The following is a 20,537-nucleotide window of genomic DNA, read 5'->3' on the forward strand; positions in this document are numbered from 1 at the left end:
CCTCTAAGTTAGAAATAGAAATAATCCCATTTTTAAAATGAAGAAACTGACTTATCAGGCCAAAAGCAAGCAAAGGTCGCCATGTAGCTCTTTGGGACCCTTGACCAAGAGCCCTTTTCTCTACCTGAAAGTTTCCCTGAAGATCCAATAAATAAATACGGGAAAATAAACTTGAATCCATGGATTTCAATAGTATCCTCTTACATTGATTTATATGTATATTTTAAAAGCATTGTGTTATGTAATATGCAGTATGATTTGTGATCATTTCTGTAAAAAAATTTTATCAACTCTATTACAGCATGATTTTTAGGGGGACATTCTTAGATCAATATTACCCATGATGGTCAAAATGGCAAACTTCTGTCCTCTGTACAGTCCTGATGCAAAGGAATATAGAGCCGGCCAGGGACAGAATAGGAGCTGGGGGACGCGAAGTTGGGCTTCCTGCTCTCTGAATCGCCATGTTCAGGAACTCGGCATGCATTAGTCTTCAGTACATAGTCCAGTTCAGGTTGAGAAAGTGGATGGACTCTAGAACCAGACTGTTTGAATCCAGGCTGTTATTACTTCACGACTTACGCTTGTTTCTTCACCCATACACGGAGGTTACATTAGTACTCTTACCAGGCATAGCTGTTGTAAATATTAAGTCAGTGTATATACAGAGAGCACATGGTACAAAGTATATAAGTATTAGCTTTGTTATTATGGAAGCCAAGAATATTTTAGACATACAAATTAAAAGCTGTGGAAAAGCAAAGATCAAGTCCTGCCCAACCCCAACCTGCTGACTCTGAGACGGGAATAGATAATACGAAGAAGTGAGAAGACCAAGACACGGGATTTTGTAGTTTCGCAGTTGCAATGGGAATACCAGTCATTTACTAGTGTGAAACTGAGCATTCGATCTGTTATCAGCTGGTTCGAGTATACTTTTCAGAACAGAGGGTGTATGTGTGCTTTGAGATGAGCATCTTCTAAAGCGAAAACAGAACCATAGGAGCAACTTCACAGGGAGGAGGCGAGGGGTACGGTGGACAATGGTGGCAGTCTGCCCAGGACATTGGGGCCCCTTGTACCATGATCACGCACCTCTCCAGCTCCCGTGTGCTTTTGCTCCTAAGGACCAGCATCAAAGGTTCCCCTCAGTCTACCGAAGCTACTCCCCCCACCTCCATCACACATGGCGAGCCACAAATGCCTGGGAATTGACCTCCCCCGGTTAGGGTTGGCTGTGGGCACAGCAGTGTGAACGCTGAGCTGCCTTGCCTCAGGTCACTACTACTCTGCTATCTTATTTCCCAAGTTCTCCTATGAGATGGGGCTGAACCTACCTTCTACAAGGCTTTTGACTGGGATTGTACCCTTGTTGGGTTTCCTCCCCTTTCCTATTTCACCCTTCCCTATCTTCCTTCCTTCATTTCCTTTCCGATTTCCCTTGAGAGAAAATAATAATAAATAAATTCCCTACCCATGAATCCTTGTTTCAGGGTATGCTTCTGGGAAACCTGACTTAAGGCAGAGGTAAAGATATGTTTTGTCTTATTCTATAGTCATTAGGGCAGCCTTTGAGTTTGGATCTTGCCATTTAGCTGTGCCAGCTCACATGTGTCTGCTTCCCATTGACGACTGTTTTCAGTATAAATAGTATTTCATTTCTTCTTAATACAACAAGAACCATCTTAGATTTTGAGTTGCCTAGGTAGAAAAATAAACCAATAATTGCTGAATGCTGGTTATAGAACTGGAGTCCATTGATATGTTACTGTATTTAATCTTCACAGTAACCAAAATGGGTACAGGTTTCCCCCTGTATCCAAAAGTAGAGTGTTTTTATGAAACCCTCCATGAGCTAAAATAGCATAGAGCGAAGAAGCAATTACTTTAGAATACCTCTCACTAAGGGATGCACAAAATAATTCAAGATATAACACAGATGCTCACAGACATAGTTCAGTGATGGCGGCTTGATGCAGAGATGCTGAGTGTAGTTTCTAATAAAGGGGCTTGGTGGGGCCAATCACACTGCTCGGGGTGTGCGCCACCTCGGTAACTTGTTGCTGTAAAACAAACTCTGAATGCTATTTTCACTTTTCACCCTTTGTCATGAAAGCAAAAGTCCTCTTTGGATTTCTCTTGGTCAGGAAAAACAGGGACTAATGTAGGTCTTGGATAAAAGTGAAGTAGCGTAATACAAATATTTAAAAAGCAGAGGACACCTATATGTACAAACCACCATCTCTGTTTTATGGTAAAGAATCTGAGGGTCAGAAAAGTAATTATTTGTTTGATATCGCACCGAATAAGTGTTTAAATCCAAGGAAGCTAATATAAAATGTAGAATTATAAGAATAAATCACATGCAAAAGGTAAAATTTCATTATGAGTAACTTAGTTGTAGAAAGCAGAGGTCCCCAACTCCAGGGCTGCAGACTGGTACCGGCTGTGGCCTGTTAGGAACCGGGCCGCAGAGCAGGAGGTGAGAGGAGGATGAGTTAGCAAAGCATCACCGCCTCAGCTCCACCTCAGATCATCAGGCATTAGATTCTCATTGGGGCACTGGTCCCTGGTGCCAAGAAGGCTGGAAACCGCTGGTATAAATGACATCTGCATGCAAATTCCCAATAGTAGACTACAGCTGAAAGGCGAGAAAGTGCAAAAGTGCATGAAGCAGACCCCAGCGAACATTCTGCTGAGGGACGGCAATTCAAGGTTTGCAGAAGGAGAGAGAGAAAATGCGGCAGATGAAGAACGGTCTACTAATATATCTGGCAAGAGGGAAAATTAGGGTAGGGGGGCTCTCCATGTTAAAATAGGGCGAGAAGTTAGACGAAGGAAGTCAAAAGGAGCCATTGGAAGACTGCAGAGAGACGTCTAAGAAGAGCAATGGTGATCATCAGTTCTCTGAGATGGGGGCCAGGAAAAACTCTTTGCAACTTGTGATAAGCATAATTACCAGAGTAAACCAAACGAGAACTCAAGTGTGTTAGTCCAGGTCCTCCAAAATGCAGACACCAAGACAGGATTAGACATGCTTAAATATTAGATTAAGAAGAAGATCTGTGTAAAAGGAAGTAGGGAGGGAGCCAGAAAAGATGGGCAGAGTCATGGGCTCCAAGGCAAGTCTGAACTCAAGCAAAGGATTGAGGAAGAGGAGGATGCATGAAAGTGCCCTGGAAATGGATACGGTCTAATGAAGGTTCAGCAAAACCATCAGGAAGTCCTTGAGCCTGTGTCAACACTGGTATATAGTTCTAGAAACAAGTCTGCCTTAGTATGGCCCCCACTGTATTCCATCCAGCATGGAGCAGCCCATGGGAGGATTGGCCTAGAACAAAGGTGTCACTGCATTTTAAAGCTTAGCAGCTGGGGTTCTTGGTCCATTACAATTACCCCTTATAGTAGGAGGTCTGAGAGATGCATTTTCATGGCTACTGTATCAAGTTCCCAAAATGTCTCTGAATGTTTGAAAGTCACATCCCTTTTATTCTCAGTTGTTTCACATAGAAATAATGCATCTAGTCACCTTTTATCAAGCGCTTACGTGCACCAATCACTGTGCTAAACACCTCGTATATTTTCCTCTCATAGTCCTCTCGGCATCCCTATGAGGGTGACAGTATTACTTTCACTTCACAGATGGAGGATCCAAGGCTTCCCCAATAATACAAAGTTAGTAAGGGGTAATGCCAGGGTTCAACTCAGAGACTGACTTCTGATGCTGATCACCATATTACAACATAGAATAGTAATAACCAACGTCGTTATTAGGTAGGGCCGTTGTGAAAATTAAGCAAAATAGTAAAAGCCCTTAACACAGTGCCTAACTAGGTAGTAGGAGCTCAAGGAATGTTTTTGCTATTTGATAGTTGAACCAGGACTCAGATCCAGCTCTGATTGGCCACTGATGCTTAACAGCCATCAGAGTAAGTTCAGTATTTTGATCAGATAGTGTTGGAAGCAGCTGAAAAGGCATTGAAAAAAAGAGAAAGAGAAGAAAGAAAGAAAAGGCTAGAGCTAAACCTTCTTTCAAGAAATAGAATCAGTCATACAGATAGAATTCCATGATAAGAATACTAGAAATGTAAGGTATGCTTCCCCAGGGAAGAAAGTCACACAGGTGTGGCCTGTTTACTGCTTATTCATAAATAGAAATATGTAAGATTTATGAGACTGCCAGTGGGAAAAGGATGAGAAAAGTTACTCTCCACACATTTTTAAATGAAAGCTGAAAGGTGGGCGTTGCGGGGGGAGGGTTTGCAGGAGACATTTGGCTTTCTGCTTATGACTAAGATGTGGTAAAAGGGACAATATCCACCCTACCACCGCAAACAACCAAAAAATAAGAAAACACTATGAAACAATTGTTTTTTGACATTAGATTATGATAACATAGGACAGTGCTCCTGGAGAGAGGGGACACACACACACAATGAGCTCGATGAGTGCCCCAGACTGGAGCCCAGTGGTCAGCCCGAGTTGAGGTGCTGGAGCTGGAGCTGGCAGCCTGGAGAAACCAAGGCAGCTGGAACGCACCGAGCAGAATGCTGGAGAAAGGGAGCTACACACAGAGAGAGAAACTGAGCAGTCTGCAGAGAGGTCCCCTCGAGTCCTCAGCTTGGTAATGGTCGATGTGTGCCTGTGAGGAAAATGCTGTAGGATGGGGAAGGAAAAAAAGAAAAAGAAAAAACCTAAAAGGAGCAAAGGAAAAAAATAAAAATAGTGGAACTCATGCAGGGCTAGGATTAGTTCAGGTTTCTACAGACCAGAGTGGAAAAATCTCCTAATATCTGAAGCTTTGAGTAGAGTACTCAGATTATGGTCGCAGTATTGGGGCAAACTTAGTTCTAAACTAAAGGCCGCTCTGGTCTCACTTAACAAAGCTTAAAAATAAGCCTTGAAAGAATCAGACTGCTTTCATAACTTCATCCCAATAAAACTCAAGGATGTTTACGAGAATAAAAAAATATCCAGCATCCTAACAAGGTAAAATTTACAATAAATGGCATCCAATCAAATATTACCAGGTATACGAAGAAGCAGGAAAATATGACAATCCATGATAAAGAGAAAAACTAATTAGTGGGAACAGATCAATAAGTGGTAGGTATACAAATGATGGAATTAGCGGATAAGGACATTAAAACTGTTGTTGTAACTATATTCCATATATCTGAGAAGGTAGAGGAAAAATGGAACATTTTAAGTAGAGGTATGGGATACATTAAAAAGACCCAAATCTAACTTCTGGGGGGAAAAATACAATATTTTAAATGAAAATTTCATCATTTGGATGGGATTAACGAGATATAACACACTGTAGAGAAAAGGATTTGTTAATTCGAAGACACAGAAATAGAAACTATCCAAAATGAAATATAATAAACAACTGAGAAAAACAATGAACAGAGATCAGTTAACTGAGGGACGATCTCAGCACCCTAACATACATGTTATTGGAGATCCCAAAGGATGGGAAGTGACAGAAAACATATGTAAAGACATAATGAATGAAAAATTTTCTAAATTTGATTAAAATCATAGATACAGATTTCCAAGAAACTCAACAAATCTCAGGCATAGGAGAAAGTGTCATAATTGGGTTTGGTTTTCTTTAACCAACTTTATGGAGGGAACATTTATGCACAATTAGCTGCACAGATTTTAAACGTACAGTTCTATGATTTTTGACAAAAGTATACACCTGTGTAACTCTGAGCATGATCTAGAATACTTCCGCACATCAGTGAAATCCCTCATGCCTCTTTACACTCACACCTCCCCCATCCTTCCAGCAACCACCGATCTGATTTCTACCACTGCTTAGTTTAGCCTGTTTTTAAGCCTCATATGAATGAATCAGAAAGCAGATTTGACCATGTTCTTGTATGTATCAGTAGTTCATTCACTTTATTGCTTAATAGTATACATTTGCATGACTATTCAAGTCGTTTAAGTTTGGGGCTATTGTAGGTAAAGCTGCTATAAATATTCTTGTACACGTTTTTTTTAGTTAGATATTTTTATCCCTCTTATTTCCCTAAAAGTGGAATTGTTGGGCGTAGAATAGGTATATTTATAACTTTCTAAGAAATTGCCAGACTTCCAAAGTTTGGTAGCATTTTACGCTTCCATCAGCAATGTATAAGCATTCCATTTACTTCACAGTCTGCCCCTCTCCCATACTCGATATTGCTGATCTTTGAAACATTAGTCATTATTCTAGTGAGTATGAAATTGTATCTCATTGAGATATATTTCCATTTCACTGATGATTAATAACATTGAGCATCTTTTCACCTTTTCATATGTCTAATTGGCCATTCTCATATTTTATTTTGCACAGTATCTATTCAAGTCTTTGCCCACTGTTTGCTGATTATTTATACTTTTATTATTGATTTGTAGAAGTTCTTTATATATTCTGGATACAAGAAGCACACAAGCACAGGGAAAGTAAGAGCCAGAGAGAACATTCGATCCTAGTCTAGCCTGTGGATTGCCTTTTTAAAAATTAATTCATTTATTTATTTACTTACTTTAATTGAAGAAATGATTTAAAATTTTCCCCCCATCTACTTCCTCCCTCTGTGGCTTGCCTTTTTATTTATTTTTTTTATTGGTATATTGTTCTGAAGTCCTATTTATCATTTTTTCTTTCTATGGTTAGTTTTTTGAGTCCCCTCCTAAAAATACATGTGAATAGCAAAATCTTCAAAATCTATCTTAAGTAGATTTTTATGGTTAGCATGAGATAGAGGTCAAGATTAATATTTTTCCCCATATAGATATTCAGCTGGTCCACATCGTTTATTAAAATGATTTAATAGATGAATTTTCTTTAAGTTATATTAATAATCTCAGTCTTTGGAAATTGTATAATGACTATTAGCTAATTATAATTTTCAACATAAATATATATCTTTTTTAAAAATTAGAAGCATTCCATTGAGAAAAATACAAATAAATAGGAGGGATAGAATGATACTTTCAATTTTAGGAAGTAGATTCATCTTTTATGATTCTTTTATTTTCATAATAAAGCTGTTCACTCACTAGCCTAGTATAAATTACCAAGCTCCAGATATATTCTCTACTATGCCAAAAAAGCCTTTTATTTTATATTAAATATTATTAACATTAAAAAGGTATTTTTTAAAATTTAAACTATGTATTGAGATATTCAAACATTTATATTGTGTAAACAATGAAACATAACAGCACTTGCTGTTACTTTGAAAGAATTTATTATTAAAATGTGAACATCGAGGTGCTTTAAAAGAACAATAACCACTCGTATTAGGTATATATTGCTATATAACAAATCACTGTAAATTGTAGCAGCTCAGAATAACAATAAACATTCATCACCTCACAGGTGTTGTAGCTCAGGCATTTGGGAGCAGTCAGTTGGGTGGTTCTGACTGAGGGTCTTTCGTGAGGTTGTAGTCCAGATGTTGTCCAGGGCCATAGTCACCTAACGGCCTGGATGTAGCTTTGGATCTTTTCCCTGATGACTCACTCACCTCCTGCTATTTGTTGGCAAAAGGCTTCTCAGGTTCCTCTTCTGAGCTGCTTGAATATCATCATGACATAGTGACTGTTTCCGCCAAAAGGGAGCCGTCCAAGAGAAAGCAACGCAGAAGCCACGTTGTTTTTGTGATCTAACCTCTAAAGTCACATGTGATTATTTTGCAACATCCTATGGGTTACACAACTCCACCTAATCAAAGTGGAAGAGGACTACAAGAGAGCACGCACACGAAGAGTTGAAGATCGTAAAGGACACTGTGGAGGCTGGCGACCGACCATGAGCCTTAATGGAAGCCTAATACTTACGAAGGACTACATGAGGAAATCATCAGTTTAAAAAATTATATTGAGTTCGAAAAGCATTGTTAAAATTTTTTTATCTGCATGTATTTCTAAAACATATACTTTTTATTTGTTTTTGCTTTTTTTTAAAAAAAAGGGCAGCATGTTGAAGATACTCTCTTGTCACTCAGTATTTTCAACTTTGAATTGTATTTTTAAGGCTTATCCAGTTGTGGGTGTTGCAGTACTTTATTAGTTAAGAATGCTGCTACCAATTGTTAACAACAGTTCTTTAAACCACTGCCCCTTTCACGGGCACCTGGGTTCTTTCCAGGCTTTTGCAAACAGTACTGCTAGGTGCATTCTTACGTGGGCATCCTTACACTGTCCGTCATGTATGGGCAAGGGTTTCCCTGAATTCCTAAGAGTAGAGTTGCCACATCCTGGTATATGAATATTAAGATATAATGCCAATCTATTTTCCAAAGCAATAATATCGATTAATATTTCCACTAGCAACACATAAAACATTCAACAGATATTCAAGATTTTATTATATATTTTATTATATATGTAAAGCTTAGTTTATATTTTTCAGTTTTAGGAAAATTAAGTAAATAAAAATAGAACCTCTAATATTTTCTTGATTTACCTTCATTTTGGAACTCTGGTGGCCTGGTGAATAATAAAAATAATCTCTATTTTCTTCTGCTTTCTTTCCTTCTCTTTCTCTCAAATAAGCCTACACCACCACAATACTGAGAAAGGGCAGAAGAAGGATATGGCAATTTCTATTTTTTCTTTTCCCTAAATATCTGTTCCATTCATTCGATACAGTTAAATTGACATTTGATACTATCTGGCACTATTGAATTTTAACTATCTTTCAGAGTTTTCATTGAAAGTAGCAAAATAAAGTACAATATTGTGCTCAGAATTCTGTGATAGTTATGTCGAAACTCGTTTTGTTTGTTTCAATTAAGCTTTAAGCTTTAGTGACCTAGATGACCAACCATTCTAGTTTTCCAAGGACAGAAAGGGGTTTTGGCATTTGAGACTTTCGGTGCTAAACCCTGGAAAGTCCTGGACAAACTGGGATGAAGTGGTCACTCTCACTGAGAACTGCTGAGCTGGCTTTCAAAGGACTTGAGTACCTTGGTACTTCTTTTAACCCAGTGATTTCCTTTTGACCTTTTCTGTACAAGAGCTCTGGGGAAACCGAGGATGGGCTCATGCGAAGTAAGGTTGGGTAGTTTTTAGTTTTCTTAATGATTTTGGTAAGAAACATGCTGCAAAGCTTTACTGCAATACCTCTATATTCTGAGCAGTTATTTCTTAAAAATCTAAGGTAAATGGGATGATTCTGAATGTCACTTGTTATGGGTAACTTCCCCCAGAAGAAAAGGTTGTATTAAGTGTAGATAAAATTGATTTGTTTTTAAAAGTGACCTGGACAATTATGAAACTTTCCTTCAAAATGGAAACACAATCATTTAGTTAAATGTTTAAATAATGCGTGTAATTGGCATAGCAATTTAGAGCAAATTTACATTGGAGTCATAGATTCATATACAATATATGTTTTGCAGCAAATCGAAATTCTTTATATAATTAACTTTACAGTATATTTTTATTCACTTTTTTGGAGTTGAAGCATTCAATTGCATATTTTTAAAGGGAATATAAAAATTTTATGTACAGGTTTTCTTTTATAATGTTTTTAGTCAGAGCTATGAATCATTTCATGTTGAATCAGCAATCTAACCCTCAATTACGTCATTAGTCCTGAGACAAAATACTGTTTTTAAATTACGAGGTTTCTGAGAATACACCACAAATAAAAGGAGGAATATTCTTACATTACAGTCTGATATTTCAAAGTGTAAAGTCTATATATTCCACTTACATGCACAGGCTGAGCATGGGGCGAAGAGAGAAAGAAGAATCCTGGTCACTAGCAACAGAATTCTCTGTTCTCTGTTCAGCACTTCTCAAATTTTACAAGCACATAAATCACCTAGGGAACTGGTAAACGTGTAGATTCTGATTCCGGGGTAGATCTAGGTGGTTCCTGAGACTCTGCGTTTCTAACAAACTCTCAAATGACACCAATGCTCCCAAGTAGCTGACCATCCTTTGGGCAGCTTGTTCTATGTTAAGTAGAATGTACCCTTCCTGCAGTCACCCCTCTGACTTTACTCTGTCATAATTCCCTACTCGAATGGTCTTAGTTCTTACTCATGTACAGGCATATGTCTCTCTACCAGAGTCTATGAGGGCAGGGATTCTGTCCCTTATTCATTCCTGTATCTCCAATGTCTACAATGTAATAAGCCATTACTTCTAAAGACCTACTAGTTAAATAGTGCATTTGCACAAAGAAATGGTATGTGTGCCACGTAGGTTACCAGATATACACCACGTATATATCAGGCAGACAACTGGTGGTTGAGAGCACGGCTTGTACATATGTTCCCTAGCTGTGTGCCACTGGTAAGTGATGTAATATCTCCTGTTTCTTTGTCCTCCTCCATAAAATGAGAGTAATAATAACCACCCATGGTACTGTTGTAAGGACTAAGTTACTACACGTGACATAATGTATTGTGATCTCATTAACCCTAACGTTTTTACCGCTGATTGAACTGCAGGACAAGGTAATCTCCAAGTCTTTATCCAGCTCCAAAATTGTATCTGTTCTTAAAGAGTAAGGCACTACTTAGCACTGCTTATAGCCCACAGCAGTCTTCAATATACGTTTATATTATTACACATTATGTATTGATTATACTGTTATATAATATATTATATATTGATCATATATTATATATTAATAGATATTAAATTAATTACCGATTAAGGCCTCCTGAAATCAGTTTCAGGAGGGTGAGGGTCATGAAGGCTGACTTGAGATGGGTTAAGAAGTGAGGAAATGGAAACCTGAGAGACAGGTAGCTTTGAGGGAAGGATGTAGCCTCTAGGGAGGATAAAAGATCAAAGCAAGATTCTTTAATGGATGCTGGACAGATGGGGCATTGATTTTTTTTTTTTAAAGTCCCAGGTACTTAATTTCTTTCAGCAAGAAATCGTCCTATTCAATTATGTGCTGTCCTTTCCTTCAGAAAAGGAAAAAGCACTCATCTCAGCCTTGACAACCCATTCGGCTCACCCTGAGAGCTTTCAACCAATATCAATTCTCTGACCGGTTAAAACACAATCTTCGGAGGAGAGTCTCAGGCACAAAGTGGCTTTTGTTGCTGTTGTTTTTATCTCCGCAAATCTCTCCAAGGCAATTCTTAAGGGCAGTCAGGCTTGGAAATAGCCCTAAGCTTTGTTTCTGATCAAAATACCTAGGGTTTACATCAATAAGCTTTCAAGGTGTTAATCAAAATTTATTAAATTTACCCCCTTGATAAGTTGTCATTTATATTTTTGTTGCTGTTCAAATGTGATATATGTTCCGTCTTGTGGTCAGAATACTTAAGGAACAGAATTTCCAATTTCGTCATGAAATTCCAGGAAAGATATAATTTGATATATAGGAATTTGCTTTAATGAGAGTATATGGTCCTTGCCTTTGATTGAGACAAAAACATTTATAAATACTACACAGAGAGAGAGACATACACACATATACATAGTATAAATTATATTAATTCCAGCTTACTAATCAAGTTATTCAAACACAAAACCTGAAAACTGGAAGATGAACAGAAGAGTATTTTTCTATGGCCCCCCTCGTACTAAACTCTGCTTGGCCTCCTTTGAAAGTACAGAAATGAGCAGGAGAGCGGCAGTGAGGTGTGGAAGGAAGGGCTTCACTCTTGGACTAACCCGGCTTAAATGTTGCCTCTGACCCCCTCTCTCGAGATGGTCATGTTTGTACTAAACATGTACAGACTTTTTTCCTCACATCATTATTCCCTAAACAAAATAATAAAACAACTATTTACACAGCATTTATGTTGAATTAGGTATTATAAGTAATCTAGAATGATTTAAAGTATACAGGAGGATGCGCATAGGTTATACACAAATACAACACTATTGCATGGAAGAGATTTTGGTGTCTATATGGAGGTCCTGGAAACATTTCCCATGGGTGCTGTGGGACAATCGTATTTCAGATTCATGATAAATCTCTAAATTTAGATTGAGTTTCTCAGAGCTTATTTGACTCTGTGGCATCTTTTCAAAGACGTTGAAAGCACTTTCAATCAATGTTTGATCGCCTTAAAAAGTGTAGTTACAGCTAAACCTTACAATTTATGATGAAAAATATTTCTTCCAAGTCTCTCTCACCTCTCTTTCTCTCTCTGCCCCCCCAATTCATCTCTCATTTCTACACCCAATAAAATGAGAAATATTAATCACACTATCACCATTGATTGATTCGAGTAAAACATGATCTTCCTCTAATTTATGAGTTCATATATTGCTTTCTTCAAAGTCTTGTCAATGTTTTCTGTTTGAAAAATTCTTCACTTTCCTCTAGCCAATTTCTGAATAGTATCTCTAATATAGTTTTTTAGAAAAGGACTTCTAATACATATTTCTGTCAATAAAACTGTGTTCCTGAAACTTTAGCCTACAATGGATCCTCTTTCCCTAATACATATTTAGCCAGTATATGTTAAAACTTATACAAAATATATCTTCTTCATAATTATAATATTAAATTATAATATAGGATACTTATGTTATATGTTACAGCTAAAATCATTTGCAGCATTATTATAGAAATACACCATTTTAGAAATCAGTCTTATAAGTTCTCCTATAGAGCTGAGTATATAATTCTTAATAGACCATGCCAGATGCTGTGCCTTCCACTTTGGCTACTAAGTTATGAGATGAAGGGTTAATCAATAATAATAATAATAACAACAATAATTAATAATAATTATTAATTAATAATAATAATTATTATAGCTAATACAAAGTAAAACCGTATCTTGTGCAGTTATCATTGTTTCCATCTATTAACATTTAATCATTATAGTAATCTGACCAGATGTTTACTATCATCATCTCTGTTTTACCAATTAAGAAAGAAACTGAGGTGTGTCTTGCAGACACAGATCCCAGGACCGAGTCACAGGACATCTGACTCCAGCTTCCTTACCCACTAGACCACAGTACCTTAAGGCAGTGAATGCCTTCATTCACTCATCGCTCATTTAACAAGTATATACTGAGAGTCTAGCTCAAAAGGCAAGGCCTTATTTTGAGGGGGCCCATCCAGTAATGTGAAAAGAGCGTGGTGTCATGATAGGCACAGCCAACAGGAGTGATGAAAGAGCACAGAATCTAGTTGGAAGGACATCAGAGGAGGCCCCCAGAGAGAGGGGACGTCTAAGTTAGGTCCTAAAGAACTAGTGGGGATGAAGCAGGCGAAAAACAGCTATGGGGTGAGGATGAGCTTCCTGGGGTAGAGAAAATAAGAGGTACAGAGGGCAGGACAAGAGAGAAGAGAAAAAGATCTCTCGATAACTGCTAAGTTGGCAGTGTGACTGGGACATAGAGGAGAAGTAACAGTGCATGATACTTGAAGCTAATAATAAAACTAAATTTAAAAAAAAAGAGAGAGCATGAGAGGGGCTGAAGGGACAGGCAGGGGCCGGATCATGCTGTCCTACTCAGAGAATGTCCTTGAAAGATACTAAACAAATGTGATCAGATTTTGGAAAAATGTTGCTCTGACTTCAGTATGTTAGAAGACTGGCCAGTGACGGCCAGGGAGAGTGAGTCCGGGAGACCGATCTGGTCATTTGAGCAAGAAATTTTAATGGTCTGAACTGAGCTGACAGTGGTGGAGGGAGCAGGAAGTGGCCGATAATCATTTTACGATATAAAGCCAGGATACACGAAAAATAATGAAGCACAAACACTGCATTCATGATCAGCAATACATACGACACATACATATGCATACTGCAGATATTTCTTTAAAAAAATACTTATTCAAAAGCATCCAAGGGAAAAGCAGCCTGAAACAAAGGAACTGTGTTTAAGAATGAAAAAAATAGAGTCTAAATCAGGGCAAAATCCTCAAGAATTCGTTAAATGGTAGTTACGGAAAATAATCACGTCCTAGAGGAAATCTCCAAGGATTAGTTTTTCCTCAGTGATAAAGCAAAGGAAATCCTAACACAGACGAAAAGAAAAGGTTGCACAATTTGCTACAATTCAAAAAAGAGAGATGATTGATTCGAGGTATGCAACAGGCAAAATCACGCCGGCATAGCCTCCAGAAATTGCAGGTACAGGATAAACATGCGCCAGGAGGCTGCACCCAAATTCCAACTCCTCCTGATACATAAATTTCCTTCAGCCTTCCCTTGGCTCGCTCCTGTGAGTGATTGCAGGAAAACAGGATGCCTGCAGTCACTCGCAAGTCTTAGATTGGCCCCGTCCTCTATCATCCTTGTCTCTTCATGCCCCTTCTCTCCTAAACTTTTGGAAATGTATTTTAAATACCTACTAAGTCATGTTGATTTGGGATGTCCCACATTTGTGAATATTACTGCACAGCATGACTTTATGTATAAACGGTCAACTTACCTCAAAAAGGGACTAGCTCTTAGCATCTTCCCTATGTGGTCCAGACTCGGTTCCACCTGGATGTCTCTGTGTTAGTGAAATAATAATCCTGGCTGCAAAAGAATTGAAGTGGAAGGATCAACATTTACTGACTGTCTCCGGTACACTGGGTTCTGAGACAGAAGTTCCTCACATGTTACCACATTGTTTTAATTATCATAACCCATGAAGGAGGTGGGATGATTGCCATTTAACAGTTAAGTGAACTCTTTAGGAACTTCCCCCAAATACTCATTTCTTTTAGTATCCAAGTCAGGTTTAGAGCCTCAGTCTGATTTCAAAGTCTACTTTTTCTACTACATCACAGTCTAAAGTCCTTGGGGCAAAAAAAAAAAAAAAAAAAAGCGGGAGTATTCTTTTCCTTAAACTTTAAAGACATCATGAGTATTACGGAGAAAGTTAAAAGAAGTTCGACCTAAGAAATGTGACACATAGGAAATATTTTACGAAGGGTCACTTCCTTTGGAAAATCTCAGGAACTCTGATTTTTGTCCATGTTGCTTACGAAGTAACAAGGTATTTTAAAAAGCAACTTTCACTGAAATTCACTGAGGTATTAAAAACCTATAACCCATATGCAAGAACGGCGATGTCCTTGAATAGAGGCAGCGAGTGGTACCGTTACAACAGGATCCCTAGGCAGAAATCTTGCAGTCCTGACTTTGCAACTTATTAACTGCAAGTTATCCAACCTCCCCAACATCAGTGCTCAACTCCAAAAATATAGGTGATAGAACTTCTTTATACATCTATTGTGAAGATTAAATATTAGGGGTAAAGAGCCTAGTGCCCAGGCGGTCATAAATTACAGCGGTCCCCCCTTATCCGATGGGAATGTTCCAGGACACCCGGTGGATGCCTGAAAGCACGGATAGCATTAAACCCTACATATATTGTTTTTCCCTCTACATACAAACCTATGATGTTTGATTTATAAATTGGGGAATTTTACAGGTGGGAGATTTGTTCTTACCGTAGATCTTAGCAACCTTGGCATATGATTTTTTCCCCCTTGTCAGTGGAGAACTTCCATGTATACTAAAAACTAGGAACCAGCTCAGTGTCCATGAAGAGGTGAGTGGATAAACAAATTGTGATAAATCCACACAGTAGGATACTACATAACAATAAAAAGGAATAAACTGGTGATACATGCAACATCAGTGAATAAATTTGAAAAACCTCGTGATGAGCGAAAGAAGCCGAACATACAAATATGCGTACTATGTGATTCTATTTATATGGAATTTGAGGACAGGAAAAAACTACTGATAGTGATAAGAGAACATCGGCGGTTGCCTGGGGCCATACAGGATCGGGGATTGACTGCACGGAGGCTGGAACACACTTTTGGGTGTGATGGGAAAGTTTTACACCCTGACTGTGATGGCGGCCGTTGCCTGGTTTGTTACTAGGTCCTGTCTGTCTGGTTTGTATCTTGGCTCTGTCTCTTAGACTGAGAGCTTCTGGTTAGGCAGTTTATTTAACCTTTCTGTTCCTTCAGCCCCTCATCTGTAATATGGGCATTAAAATAATACCTACCTCATAAGGTTGTTCTAATTTTTTAAATGTGATAATAAATATGAAGCTATGAGCGGCCTGAGAGATAGAAATTTCTCTATGTTGGCCATTACCGTGATTAACAGAGGACAAAGTTATACATGTAATGATGTTTGTTAATGGCATTTATAAAAGCAAAAACTGGCTAGCATAGACGTGCAAGCTACAATGTTTTCACATGTTGGAATGTGATATAATCATCAACTGTATTGTTGAATGCTAAAGAATCTATTAGTATAATTTGTAGTATTAATAAGTTGCATGAGAAAAATCAGATAAACATCTCAATAAATGCTGAAAAGAAATGACATAAAATCCAAAATCTAATTCTGATAAAAAGCAAAGTAGAGCAATTATTGTATTAAATCACATCAAAAGCCAGGATTGAATGTAATGGTAAAACTTTCAACTTTCCATTTAAATTTCACAAACAAAACAAAGGTGCTATCATCACTACTGTAATTCATTGTTCTAGACAAAAAAAAAAAAAAATTCGATGCAAGCAAAAAAGAAAAATAAATAAGGAGTCTATTTACTGGAAAGAACCACATGCATAATCCTCATTATCTGGAGATTATACGATTGAATAAAAAGATTAAAGTGTCTGGTCAAAAAATGCCATTTATAAAAATGAATAGTTTTCCTATATGTAAATCATAAGAAAAAAATAATTAAACAAAACAAAAACAGATAATTAGGAATTATCTTAACAGTGAATGTGCAGAACAAATATGAATAAAATACTACAACCTTACTGAGGATACATAAAAGGAGAGTTGAGTAAATATTCCTACAAAGAAAAACTCAAAGCTTTAAAATTATCAATTCAACCTTCAAAAAAATCAACTAAAAAAGGAACAAGACTTTGGAAGATATTTGACAAAACTATATTAAGTTTATCTGGAAGATTAAATATACCAGAATAGCCAGGGAAAAAAATCTGGACTTGCTTTATCAAATATTAAAAAGTAATAAAACTACAGAAACAAAAAATATTTGTGGCAGGACTAGCACATCAGTTATCCGTTGTTGCATAACAAATTTCCCCAAAATGTATCAGTCTAAACAGCTCTGGCTTTTTATCTCATGTGAGTCAGCCATCTGGACATAGTTCTCTGACTCTGGATATCTCACCAGGCTACAGTCAAAGAAGTGTATCTACTAAGGCTACAGTCATCTCAGGTCTCAATTAGGGCAGGACCCACTGCCAAGCTCACTCATTTGGTGATTGGGAGGATGTAGATCCTCACTGGCTCGTGGCTAGAAATCTCCCTCATTTCCTTGTTACATGCTCTCTTTATAGGACAGCTATGAACATGGCAGGTAGCTTCACCAAAACAAGCACAGTGTGGGAGAGAGAGAGAGGGGTGGGGAGAGAGAGAGAGGGAGAGAGGGAGAGAGAGGGAGAGAGAGGGAGAGAGAGGGAGAGAGAGGGAGAGAGAGGGAGAGAGAGGGAGAGAGAATGAGTACTAGTAAAATAAAAGCTATATGTTTTTGCAGTATCCTATTCATTAGAAGCAAGTCACTAGGTTCCATCCAGACTCAAGGGGAGGGGATTACAGAGGGCATGAATATCAGCATCAACAGGGTTCACCTTAACAAATCTTTCTACCACGACTAGAGAGACAAACCAATGGAAGAACATGAAGAATATAAAAAGAGACCCAAATTCCTTGGAGCATTTTGTATATAATAAAGATGGCATTCCATATTAATGATGAAGAGCTGTATTGATTATAACATCACCAAATCAAATCATCTCCAAATCATACCTCCAAATAATTAGTTATCCATCTGGAAAAGAAAATCTAGACACCTCCGTCTACCATATAAAAATTAATTCCTGATGGATCAAAATTGTACACGTAAAAGAGTAGTAAATACTAGAGATTTTTAAATACATAGGAGTTTTAAAAACAAGTTTTATCTTGGAATGAGAAAAACATTTCTAACCCTGACATAAAACCCAGAGGCTATGAAAAAATTTTATATCACTTGCTATATAAAAAGTTTTTAAACATCTGTTTGGAATGAAAAATTGGAAAAAAGTGTTTGCTACACATAGGACAAAGAGCTTAGTCCTTTAATATAAAAATAGTACTTTTAAATAAAAATGAATTCGATAGAAAAATCAACTAAAATATGTAAATATCCAAGATATATATGAGAAAATGTCCAGCTGAAATCATAATTTGAAAACGTAGTGTCGAAGAGAAAAAGTGATATGCCACTTTTACTTAAATGGCAAAAATTTTAAAGTTTTACAACCTACAGTTGGCAAATTTTTTCAAAGTTAAACAGTATGCATAACCTTTGACCCAACAAACCCACTGTTAATAATTTATCCTATGACATTCATGAAAGCACAAAACAATCACACACACACACACACACACACACACACACATCATTTCAATTGCAACCAAGGCTGCCACATACTGTCCAGGTTGTGGCCTGCACTGGGCACCTTGACAACATTGCAGGTTGTCGGGGGTGGGATGGGGGCGAGAATCACCTGCTCTAGTCAGTAAACCAATCACCCTGCTCTGCAGCTGTATCTGTCCCAGCAGGAAATTGATAGTGCACTCAAATTGAGTAATATGAACAGAGGTTCATGCAAAGACTGTTCACAAAGGTAGGGCATGGTGCAGAGAAACTAGAGAGGGTCATGCGGTGTTCTAGAACTGGAAAGGCAAGAAAGGTAGCAGATATTAAAGGAGAGAGGTAGGAGCTTGAGAGAGAGAGACAGAGAGACAGAGAGAGAGAGAGTTTGAAAGAGGAAGTCAGCCTTCAATAAGGAGGCAGGAAGAGAGGCTGGGGAATAAATACCTCTTCTTACTTCCTCCTTCCAATTTTCTGCTGCGGCTTCCATTGGCTGAGCCAACCAAAAGCTAGACCAGCAAGGGAGTACATTAACATGACGCGTGTGGAGATCGGCTTCTCAGGAAACCGAGCAAGGCAGAGAATGGTGGAGAGTGGAACCAGAGAGCCCCATAGGAGAAGTCTTCCACAGAAGAGTGACTTTTTCTAATCCACGCAGGGGCATCACGGAGTTGGCAGCTACCTTAATGTCCATACTTCATAACTGCAAGAAAACAGAAATAATGTAAATGTTCAACACTGAATTAATGTACGTGATACGATAGAACGCTATTAAGCTCTTTTAGAAATGAATGCAGAAAATGTATATGAACTGATCTGAAAAAAAATTTCTAAGAGACTTAATATTAAGTTAAATTATAAATGATTCTCTCAAGGTACTTGTGCACACATACTTAGATAATATGTAATGCAGAAAATGTTACATTATATATGAATACACTTTTCTGTGACAGCAAATTTCTGGAAGGACACCTGAGACCTTCGAAGTGGTTCTCGTAGGGACTGACAGGAGGCAGGGGAGAGTGGTTGGGGGGAGCAGAGAGTGGGAGACTTCATATGCTCGCCTTATAGAACTCTCGTAATAGCAAAACTTAAAGGGTTATTTTGGCAAAACTAAGTTAAATATTTTTTACAAGAGATGTAATAATACTAGGGAAAATACATATGATATTAAGGCATGGCAACATTGCATGTGTAGTAGGATTATAAAAACATAGAACAGGACAAACAGAGACATGGACAATGGACTAGTGGTTACCAGAGGGTCGGGTGTGGGGGGAGGGGGGAGGTAGATGGAGCAAAAGAGGTCAAATATGTGGTGACGGAAAGAAATGTAACTATGGGAGGTGAACACACAATGCAATACACACACACACACACACACACACACATATGCCTTACTGTTAAATTGTACACCTGAAACATTGGATTTTGTTAGCCAATGTCATCATAAAAACTAAATTAAAAAAATAATAATAATATTTTAGAAAACATATACAGGGGATAAAGACTTTTAAAAAGAAAGAAAAAAGGAGAAAAAAATCAGACATTACCACTGGCTGTGTATAGGTGGGATTATTGGCATGTTTTAACTCTTATATTTCCTAAATATGTTTAATGAAAATACAGCACTTTTATAACAACAAAAAAAGGCAGTATTCTAAAGTGATCATTTAAAGCTTTTTAAGAATTTATTTTTAAATAAATTCTCATTCAGAACCTCAACATTAAGACAACCTTTAAGTGTTTTCTGGATGAATTTTGAATGTTTAAAGTTAAAAATAGCTGGAGACACCAAATATAATAAGATATTACATAAAAACTGTAGTAAAGTAGGCATTGTCATCACCGAACATTTTTAAAAATGTACACACACATCATTAGCACTTTTTTAAGCCCAGGTCTAATTTTTTAGTTTTGCTCTTCATTAGACGAAAAATGAGATTATAGGAGATGTCTGAAAGCTTAGAAATGTTGATCTTAAACATGAAAATAAACAGAAATTCTAGCCCAAGCACAAGCTTAGTAGGAAGTTGAGTTCTAAAAATCTCTACAGATAGCCTTTTTACCAGAAGAGAGACAGATATAAATGGTATCATTTCAAGAGCTTGGACGGAACCCCAGACTTCTAGAATCTGGAGCAGGACAAAGGAATGTTTGTCCTTTCTTTAGTA

At 37.6% G+C, this 20,537-nt stretch overlaps 1 long non-coding RNA gene across 1 annotated transcript; it reads right to left on the bottom strand.

The window, feature by feature from the left end:
- Positions 1–10,857: 10,857 nt before the first annotated feature.
- On the bottom strand, positions 10,858–19,173 carry LOC107502568. The gene is made up of 2 exons (XR_001595036.2): positions 18,811–19,173; positions 10,858–14,474 (listed from the first exon to the last, which is right to left on the bottom strand). It is a non-coding gene; the product is annotated as an uncharacterized LOC107502568 (long non-coding RNA).
- Positions 19,174–20,537: the final 1,364 nt, after the last annotated feature.

The sequence above is a fragment of the Rousettus aegyptiacus genome, unplaced genomic scaffold (assembly GCF_014176215.1).
Source record: "Rousettus aegyptiacus isolate mRouAeg1 unplaced genomic scaffold, mRouAeg1.p scaffold_m13_p_4, whole genome shotgun sequence".
In the NCBI taxonomy this organism is placed as follows: Eukaryota; Metazoa; Chordata; class Mammalia; order Chiroptera; family Pteropodidae; genus Rousettus; species Rousettus aegyptiacus.